Source organism: Palaemon carinicauda, chromosome 17 (assembly GCF_036898095.1).
Source record: "Palaemon carinicauda isolate YSFRI2023 chromosome 17, ASM3689809v2, whole genome shotgun sequence".
Lineage (NCBI taxonomy): Eukaryota > Metazoa > Arthropoda > Malacostraca > Decapoda > Palaemonidae > Palaemon > Palaemon carinicauda.
The window spans coordinates 8100597-8108910 of record NC_090741.1 but is presented as its reverse complement, the minus strand read 5'-3'; the positions used below and the strand labels follow the sequence as shown (position 1 = coordinate 8108910).

Genomic DNA, 8314 nt, shown 5'->3' with positions numbered 1-8314 from the left:
TCCAATGAGGCATAAAACTGATTTCTGGATGCTGACTCAACTAACTCTTCTAATCTAGGTAAAGGATGAATATTATTTTGGAGGTGTGTTAACTTTCCTATACTTCAGGCCCATTCTTTGAGAGTTATTAGGCTTCTTAACTAAAACTATAAGACTTAACCATGCGGCTGTGGATGGCTCAATTATATCTTTGGCCTCCATATCTTCTAACCTATCGGCAATAAGTTGTTTAGCCTTCCCAGGATATCTATACATAGGGGTCCTAACTGGCTGTGGATCACTAACATTAATATGCCCTTGAACTCCCAGAAATTTTCCTTATTCATTATTTTCTAATATAAAAATTTGATGATTTTCTATTACAATCTTCTTCAACTAGGTAAGTTGTTCATCATCCAGATGTGAGCAATGTTGTTGTGCAATTAAATCTTCCAGTTTCTCCTCTCTAGTGCATCCTTATCCTGGTGCAACACGCATGCTTTCAGGGATAACCTCATTCTTTCTACATATGGGTTATTCTGAACTGATGTCCCTTTCATCAATTTTTTTATAAGTACCAATCAATGTTCCTATCTTTGACTTAACTATATCCTTTGGACTATTTACTAGAGGTATAAAAACTTCCTTATTGTTAATGACTTAAGGGAACAAAGCATTCATAGCACAACTATGTTTAACTCCTGATTCAAATACAAGTACTGTATACACATCTTTATTAATGTTAACTGCATACATCCCTGCTGAGGAAGGAAGTAGTATAATCTTTTTCTTTAACCTAATCTCATCTACATTAGGATTTGAGGGTTGAACTATCTTGAGATTCCTAATTCTCCTTATGGAAGGTCTCATTTTAAGAAGCCACACAGGGTAAGTAATATTATTCCAAACTAGGATACCCTTCTTATGATTCCATGTTAAAGAGGCCATCCCAAGTAAAATCTGCATCCAAAAGGGCTTCTGTATATTAAAATGGGTCTGGCACGATATAAAATAACAACTCTACGGCTAACATTAACACCCAGATAAACTGATCCTAATACCAGTGCAACAATATCGGTGACTTATGTTAACTATGGTAAATTTCTCATCTTAGCATGCTTCAAACCTAAGCTATCCATTAAGGATTTCTTCACTATAATGGCACAGCTATCTTTATCAACTAGAGCTACTATCATGCATTCATTAACCATCAAACTTATATTTGGAGATCTGGGGTGACCTTCTAGTCATAGCAAGCTATCTCCACCTAATTGTCCTGGACATCCTACCTGACCTCTCCTAACAATTGGTTGATGACAGTAAAAGCATACTCCCTTGGGTGGATTATAAGGACAATCAGACAGATTATGGGTGGCTACTTTGCAAAAAGCACAGTACTATTTAATATTATTTTGTATCTTTATGGACACTTTCTCGGTTTTCTTGTTTAAGCCTACCTGAGGGGTACTTGTTACTGGGATTGGTGACTGGGAATTTCCAGCACCTGAAATGGGCAAGAATCTGTTGTTATTACTAATAGTTATGACCTGAGCCCAATAATATTCTTTTTCTGCATATGCCAAGAAATTCTTTAAAGGCATATGGTCTGCCAAGAAATCAACTAATTTAGGTTGAGCTTGTGAATTTAAGCCTTTATATACCTTTGTCTTAAGGAATTTCATCGGGGAACTTCAGTGTTGAAGCTGAAATTTTACATTGCAATTTATTAATAAAAGAACTAGGAGGTTCATAAAAGTAATAAGTCATAGCAGTTATCTTTTGCCATGCCTGTAAAAGAGCTGCTGCACCTATGAACTGTTGTCTCATGAGTCTTTTAATCTCACTCCAAGACAGATTATTACCATTCTTTTGTATTTCAGCAGATAAGAAAGTAGCTATATCTTTTTCAGCCCTAGCCGTTGCAACTTCTATCCTCTCATCATCTGAGCTTGTGCATGACTCTACTTGCCTAAAGAACGTATTTAACCAACCTACTGTCGGCATCTAAACTCTAAAGCTCTGCAAGTTTGAGGAGAGATACATCTTTTGGCCTTACAACAGGTGGATCATGAGGAACTGCTACTGGAGTACCATTTGAATAAAGGAATGGATTAGCATTACCGAAAGATCCAATAAAAGGATTGGATGTGACGGTCTGATTACTATGCTACATAATGAAAGGTTTTGTCTAATTAACAGGAAGTTGAGGAGGAGGGTAGACTGGTGGTGGTTAGGGATGGGGATGGGGAATGGTGTAGGAGGTGGTGTTGGAGTTACAGGGTTATGTGTTGTTGGCCAAGCCCTTATAGGTGTTAAGGGTACTGTACTCATGAGCGCAGATGCGCTTCATGGTGTGCTTCGTGTGTTCGTACATGGTGGGTTTGGGGGACTGTATAGTAGTGTTCCTGATATTGTATTGGTGTCTGTATCTGAGAAGGGGTTGTATGAATTGTGTGGAGTAGGTGGTGCAGACACTACTGGGGGTTGAGTGTCGTTAAGTGTTTGCATAAGCTGTTGCATTGTCCCCTGATATTAGACATCTCCCTGTCCATATTTTGAACCGACTGTCTTAAATTCCCTACTTGTGGTCAAACTCCCTGATAGGACCGTGTAAGATTCTGTGCTTCCATCACAGCTTGTCTAACTTCGTTTTATAACTGTATTAGTTCTGTGAACGAGTCATCTAAAGCACTGACCATTTTGATACAGTAATTTGACATATACTATTTAAAAAAAGTAATCCACAAATACGTAAATAATATTAGACATATTCAGAATTACATGCAAAGTATACATTATACATGGGATGATATAGTTCAAACAAAATTTCTATAAAAATATACAAAAATCATAAGTGTGACCTGCAATATTTAAGCCTCATGGGTAAGTGGAGTCAATAGAATAAGGCTATTGATCCAAACAGCTGCCACTATATGTCACAGGAAATTTTGACTTTTTCCCCTTACATAAATTTTCCTTCAACATCAAAAAGATTTTGATGTTGCTGCGTTGATGGCACAGGGGAACTGGAGAATGTAGTGGAACAATGGGTCCTACCTGCTGGCTTCCATGAAATTTGATTATATTATTATTCAACCTTAATTTCTAAGTTCTTTTTTGTCATAGACTATCCCGATAATAGGGTGTAAGAGAGTTGGTCCATATTTTTCTTTATTTAGCTTAAGGGGTTGTACACTCTTTCATAATTTAATATCCCAGACTGGTTCCCTTTGAAAAGGGATACAATCAATGTCTTCTCTAACGACCCAAAAATAAATATTTTTAAAGGAAGGGAATCATGCTCATCCCACCTTCCCTTGTTTACTCTAATGCCAATACAGGCAAACAAAAGTGAGAAGGACTCTAGACCACGTATCCGATAGAGAAAGAGAAAAACATAAGAAGGGAATGGCAATACTGTTACATGCATTTGTTGATGAAATAAATTCTTTAAATGATTTTTATGATCATTATTATTAAGAACAGGGATAATTTTAAAGATATTAGAGTCGGATGATGAATCAATTTCTGAAAAAAATAAAAAATACTAAAAATCGTTATAATTATTGGCACAGTTATTGCCAATCCAAGTTAACAGTAGTTAGTGATATATACATGAAATGTGTAGAATTACAAAAGATATAAATTAATTCTGGTTTATAATCTACACAATTAATATGTTAGGGAAAGAAACCTATAAAAAACATATTTTGACATACTTTGATAAAAGTGACTGAATATGAATTGTGAGCTTAGCCTATCTCTGGGGGACTGGGTTATACTACAAAGTGATTGCATAGAACCTTCAAGAAGTCGGGTTATCATGATCTGAACGAGTATGCGTGTCTCTTGCTCTATATTTCTTGGTTATCATGGAAAGAAACGACTCTGATACGACAATGGGGTATAATATCCTGCAATACATTGGGATTCCTCCTTTATTGAATGGTTTGCCTTCATGTTGTTTTGTTGAATGGTCTTTTTTTTTGGATACTTTACAGGAAGTGAATAATAATAAGGTCACTGGAAGCAGGGTGATGGATTGGGGTTAAGGGGATGGACAAAATGTCTCTTTGGCTTTTACTTCTGATGCCTGGCGGTTGATCTTACTAGAATTAGAATAGGCCGGCAGGGGCTACTTGCCTTAGTTAGATAGGCACAACGCATCACAACAAACTGGCTATCCTTTTATGTATCTAGCCAAAGAATCCTCTATGGATTTAGTCAGTCAGTCATGGAAAGAGAAGATGACAGAATTGACCCCAGTCCCAGGCATATTAAGAATCTCCCGGTTTATAAATACTAAAGAAAAATTTAAAATAGATAATTGGAATGTTAGAACCATGAATCAGATTGGCAAGTTACAGCAAGTGGAGAGTGAATTTGGGAAATATAGTCTGGATATCTTAGCCCTAAGTGAAACACGTTGTAAGGGGTTTAGTAAGGAAACTTTAGACTAAGGCAATGTATATGTCTACTCAGGAATATCAAATGGAGTTGGAAGAGAAGGGGTAGGAATGATGATGACACCATGAGCAGAAAAGGCATTAATCGAGTAGAGAGCTGTAAATAGTAAAATGTTACTAGCAAAGTTCAAATCAAAGCAGTTCAATATGAGTATTATAGTTTGTTATGCCACAACAAATGATTCCCCTGATGAAAGGAAAGATGAATACTTTGAAGAACTGCAGAGGGTAATAGATGAGATCCCCGAGAGAGATATGAAAATTGTGATTCGCAACATCAGTGCTAAAGTTGGAAGAAATGTTCAAGGGATAGAGAATGTGATGGGTGTCAAGGGTCTTGGGGAAGTTGCAAATGAAAATGGAGCACATCTCATAAGTTTCTTTTCAGCAAACAATCCTGTCATTGGAGATACTCTTTTCACAACACAAGAACATCCACAAGCATACATGGACGTCACTATGTGGCAATTACAAAAATCAAATAGATCACATTGCTATTAATAAAGAGAGATGGAGGACTGAGAAATGTAAGAAGTTTTAGAGGTGCAGATATTGGTAGTGATCACAAGCTCCGCATTGCCACACTGAAATTAAAAGTGAAAGCACCCAACAGAAAGATAGATATGATACCTAAGTTTGATACAACTAAGCTTTTAGAGGAAGAGCACAGAGAAACATTTGCAATTGAATGTAGGAATCGACTTGGTCTTACAGACTTTAAGAGACGAAGAACAGACAATTAACGAAGAATGGTGTGATATTAAGAACATATATCAGTCAGTTGATAGTGAACTCTTGGGACACGCAGTTATAAGGAGAAAGCCATGGATATCAAATGATACGTGGGATACTATAAAAAGGAGACAAAGACAGAAATTGATCGTTGAAAGTTTCCGAGGAAGTAATGAAAATTACAAGGTAGTATATGCTAAGTATTCCAGTATTGATAGTGAGGTCAAAAGAGAAGGTAGGAATGACTGGAGAAAATATTTAGACAGTAAAGCAGATGAGGCTGACTATGCTATGAATTTGGGAACTGGCTATGGTGTAAGAATTGCTCATAGAATTATTAATGAAATCTCGACTGGGGCAAAGAAGAAGCATATACCCATCAAAAAGAGAGATGGCTCTGTTGTAACCAACAGAAGATGAAGAATGACAACATTGGATGGAACACTTTAGTGAAGTTATGAATAGAAGATATGAAGGGAATAATTTTATTGATATACCTGAAGCTGAACAAGATCTTGATGAGCCCATGAATGAATTCAGTGTTTTTGAAGTCAACGTTATCCTAAAAAAACTAAAGAGATGGAAAGCCCGGGGATACGATGGAATAACTGCTGAGATGATACTGGCCAAAAATTAAGTGACTCCCAGACTACTAACAAGATTATTTTGTAGAATGTGCATGATGAGGTAAACCCTGATGAATGAGAGTCAGGTGAGTGTTGGTGAAAATGGCAAAATAGAGAATACCTGACTGATTGCAGTAATTACAGAGGCTTAACACCTGTCAGTTGTTAGGAAAATATATAGTATGCTTATTCTAAAGAGACTGGAGAGTAGAATTGATGAAAAGCTGAGATATGAACAAGCAGGATTTAGAAAAGGTAGATGTTGCAATGAGCAAATTTTCATTTTGAGACATGTTGTACAGCAATGAGTAGAATATAGAAATCCCCTTTTGAAGGCATTTGTGGACTACGAATAAGCCTTTGATAGCGTGCATCAGACAATCTTGCGGAGAGTGCTGCATTATTATGGAATTCCTCTTCAACATATAAATTTGATTAAGTCTGTTTATGAGCACAGCTAGTGCAAAGTTAATGTTAATGGGGGTCTTATCAAATGAATTTCCAATGAACAGAGGAGTACTCCAAGGGAATGTGTTGTCACCTATCTTGTTTATCCTCCTCGTTGATTTTGTAATGCGTAGAACAGTCAGAGATGGTTGAGAAGGATTGGACTGGATTGGTGATAGGAGTATAGCAGACCCAGAGTATGCTGGTGATGATGTCCTTGTTAGCAGAACACCACAGGATTTACAATGCTTGCTTACCAGAATGCATGAAATATCACAAGAGGTTGGGCTGAAGGTAAATAGAAGAAAGACAGAGATAATGAGGACAGAGTATGCAATGGAAGATGAAATATTAATGGAAGGAGAAAGGATTAATGAGGTAGAATTATGTAAGTATTTAGGATCTATGATCAACACAGGGTCTTTAGAATTAGAGTTTAGTGAAAATTTTAGAAAAGAAAATTAGATAACGGCTAGGTTAAGTAAAATTTTTAAATCAAATCACCTGAAATTACATATAAAAATCAGACAATATATCAGTTTAGTGAGATAGTTGTTAATATATGGACATGAGTCATGGTATGACAAAGAAACAATCTCCAATAGATTTAGTAGATTTGAGAACAAAGCCCTCAGAAGGGGTAGATGGACACGGTTTGGGCATACTCATCGCACTCCCCAAAGAGAGATTAGTTCACCAAACGTTCACTTGGGCTCCACAAGGCACTAGAAGAGTTGGAAGACCCAAGTATACATGGTGGAGGACTAAGAAGCGTGAAGTAGGAGATTATGAATGGAGAAGTATTGAATTAAAAGATCAAGATAGAGACGACTGGGGAAATCTAACCGAGGCCCTTTGCTTCAATAGGCGTAGGATGAGATGATGATGATGATAATGCTTAAGAAGTCTAGCAATCGTTAATATTGCATTCCTAATGAATGGAATAGAGGGCTATTAACAGTACTGATAAATTTAGTCATCAATGAAATTTACTTGTCTTTGAACTGGATAAGATAATTTAACATTGGTTATCTATGTTATTATTAGACAAGGTTTGATTACTGTAATCGTCCATACCTGGAATAATATTAGTTTATTAGTGGGATATATCTCATCTGGTGTCACCGATTATAGTTGATAAATAAAGTCTGCTGTATTATAAAATTCCTTTATCTTTACCAACATTACTGCGAGTCCTGTTGTTGGCAAGCTTTGGAGCGTTTCTTCTCTGGCTGTTGTCACGTAAGCATATGTTATTAAAATTTCTTTATCTTTACCAACATTACTGCGAGTGCTGTTGTTGGCAAGCTCTACAGCGTTTCTTCTCTGACTGTTGTCATGTAAGCATATGTTATTAACAATATGAAATAACATATGAGCATCAATATAAAAATTCTAATCTTATTTGCAGTATCCTATTCTGTCTGAGATAATTTATACAGGATTCAATACCTTATAATATTTTCTAGAACTGTGGAGGATTAATTTTATTTTAATTTATTTTTTTTTGTTTTGCCAAATCGAGAGAGAGAGAGAGAGAGAGAGAGAGAGAGAGAGAGAGAGAGAGAGAGAGAGAGAGAGAAAGAGAGAGAGAGAGAGAGAGAGAGAGTTGTTTTAGTATTGTTAAATCGAGACATTTTATTTGCTTTAGCTTTGTCATTAGAGAGAGAGAGAGAGAGAGAGAGAGAGAGAGTGTGTTTATTTACTTAAGTTTTGTCTAACCGCAAGAGAAAGTGTGTTTATTTGCCTTAGTTTTGTCAGAGAGAGAGAGAGAGAGAGAGAGAGAAAGTGTTTATTTGTTTTAGTTTTGTCAAATAGAGAGAGAGAGAGTGTTTATTTGCTTTAGTTTTGTCAGAGAGAGAGAGAGAGAGAGAGAGAATTTTATTTGCTTTAGTTTTGCTAGATCGCACGTGCGCGAGAGAGTATGTGTGTATGTGCGTTTGTGTGTGCGTGTTTTGTGTGTCCGCGGTGCGTGCCGAAGAACAAGGGTAGTTAACGAATGATTGTTTGTAGTGGGAAAGACTGTCGGTATATTTGAGGTTGTTTGTTTACATTTTTTAGCTA

The 8314-nt window shown here is 36.5% G+C and overlaps 1 pseudogene; it reads right to left on the bottom strand.

Moving 5' to 3' along the window:
* Positions 1–1226: 1226 nt before the first annotated feature.
* Positions 1227–7624, bottom strand: LOC137656199 (uncharacterized; annotated as a pseudogene).
* Positions 7625–8314: the final 690 nt, after the last annotated feature.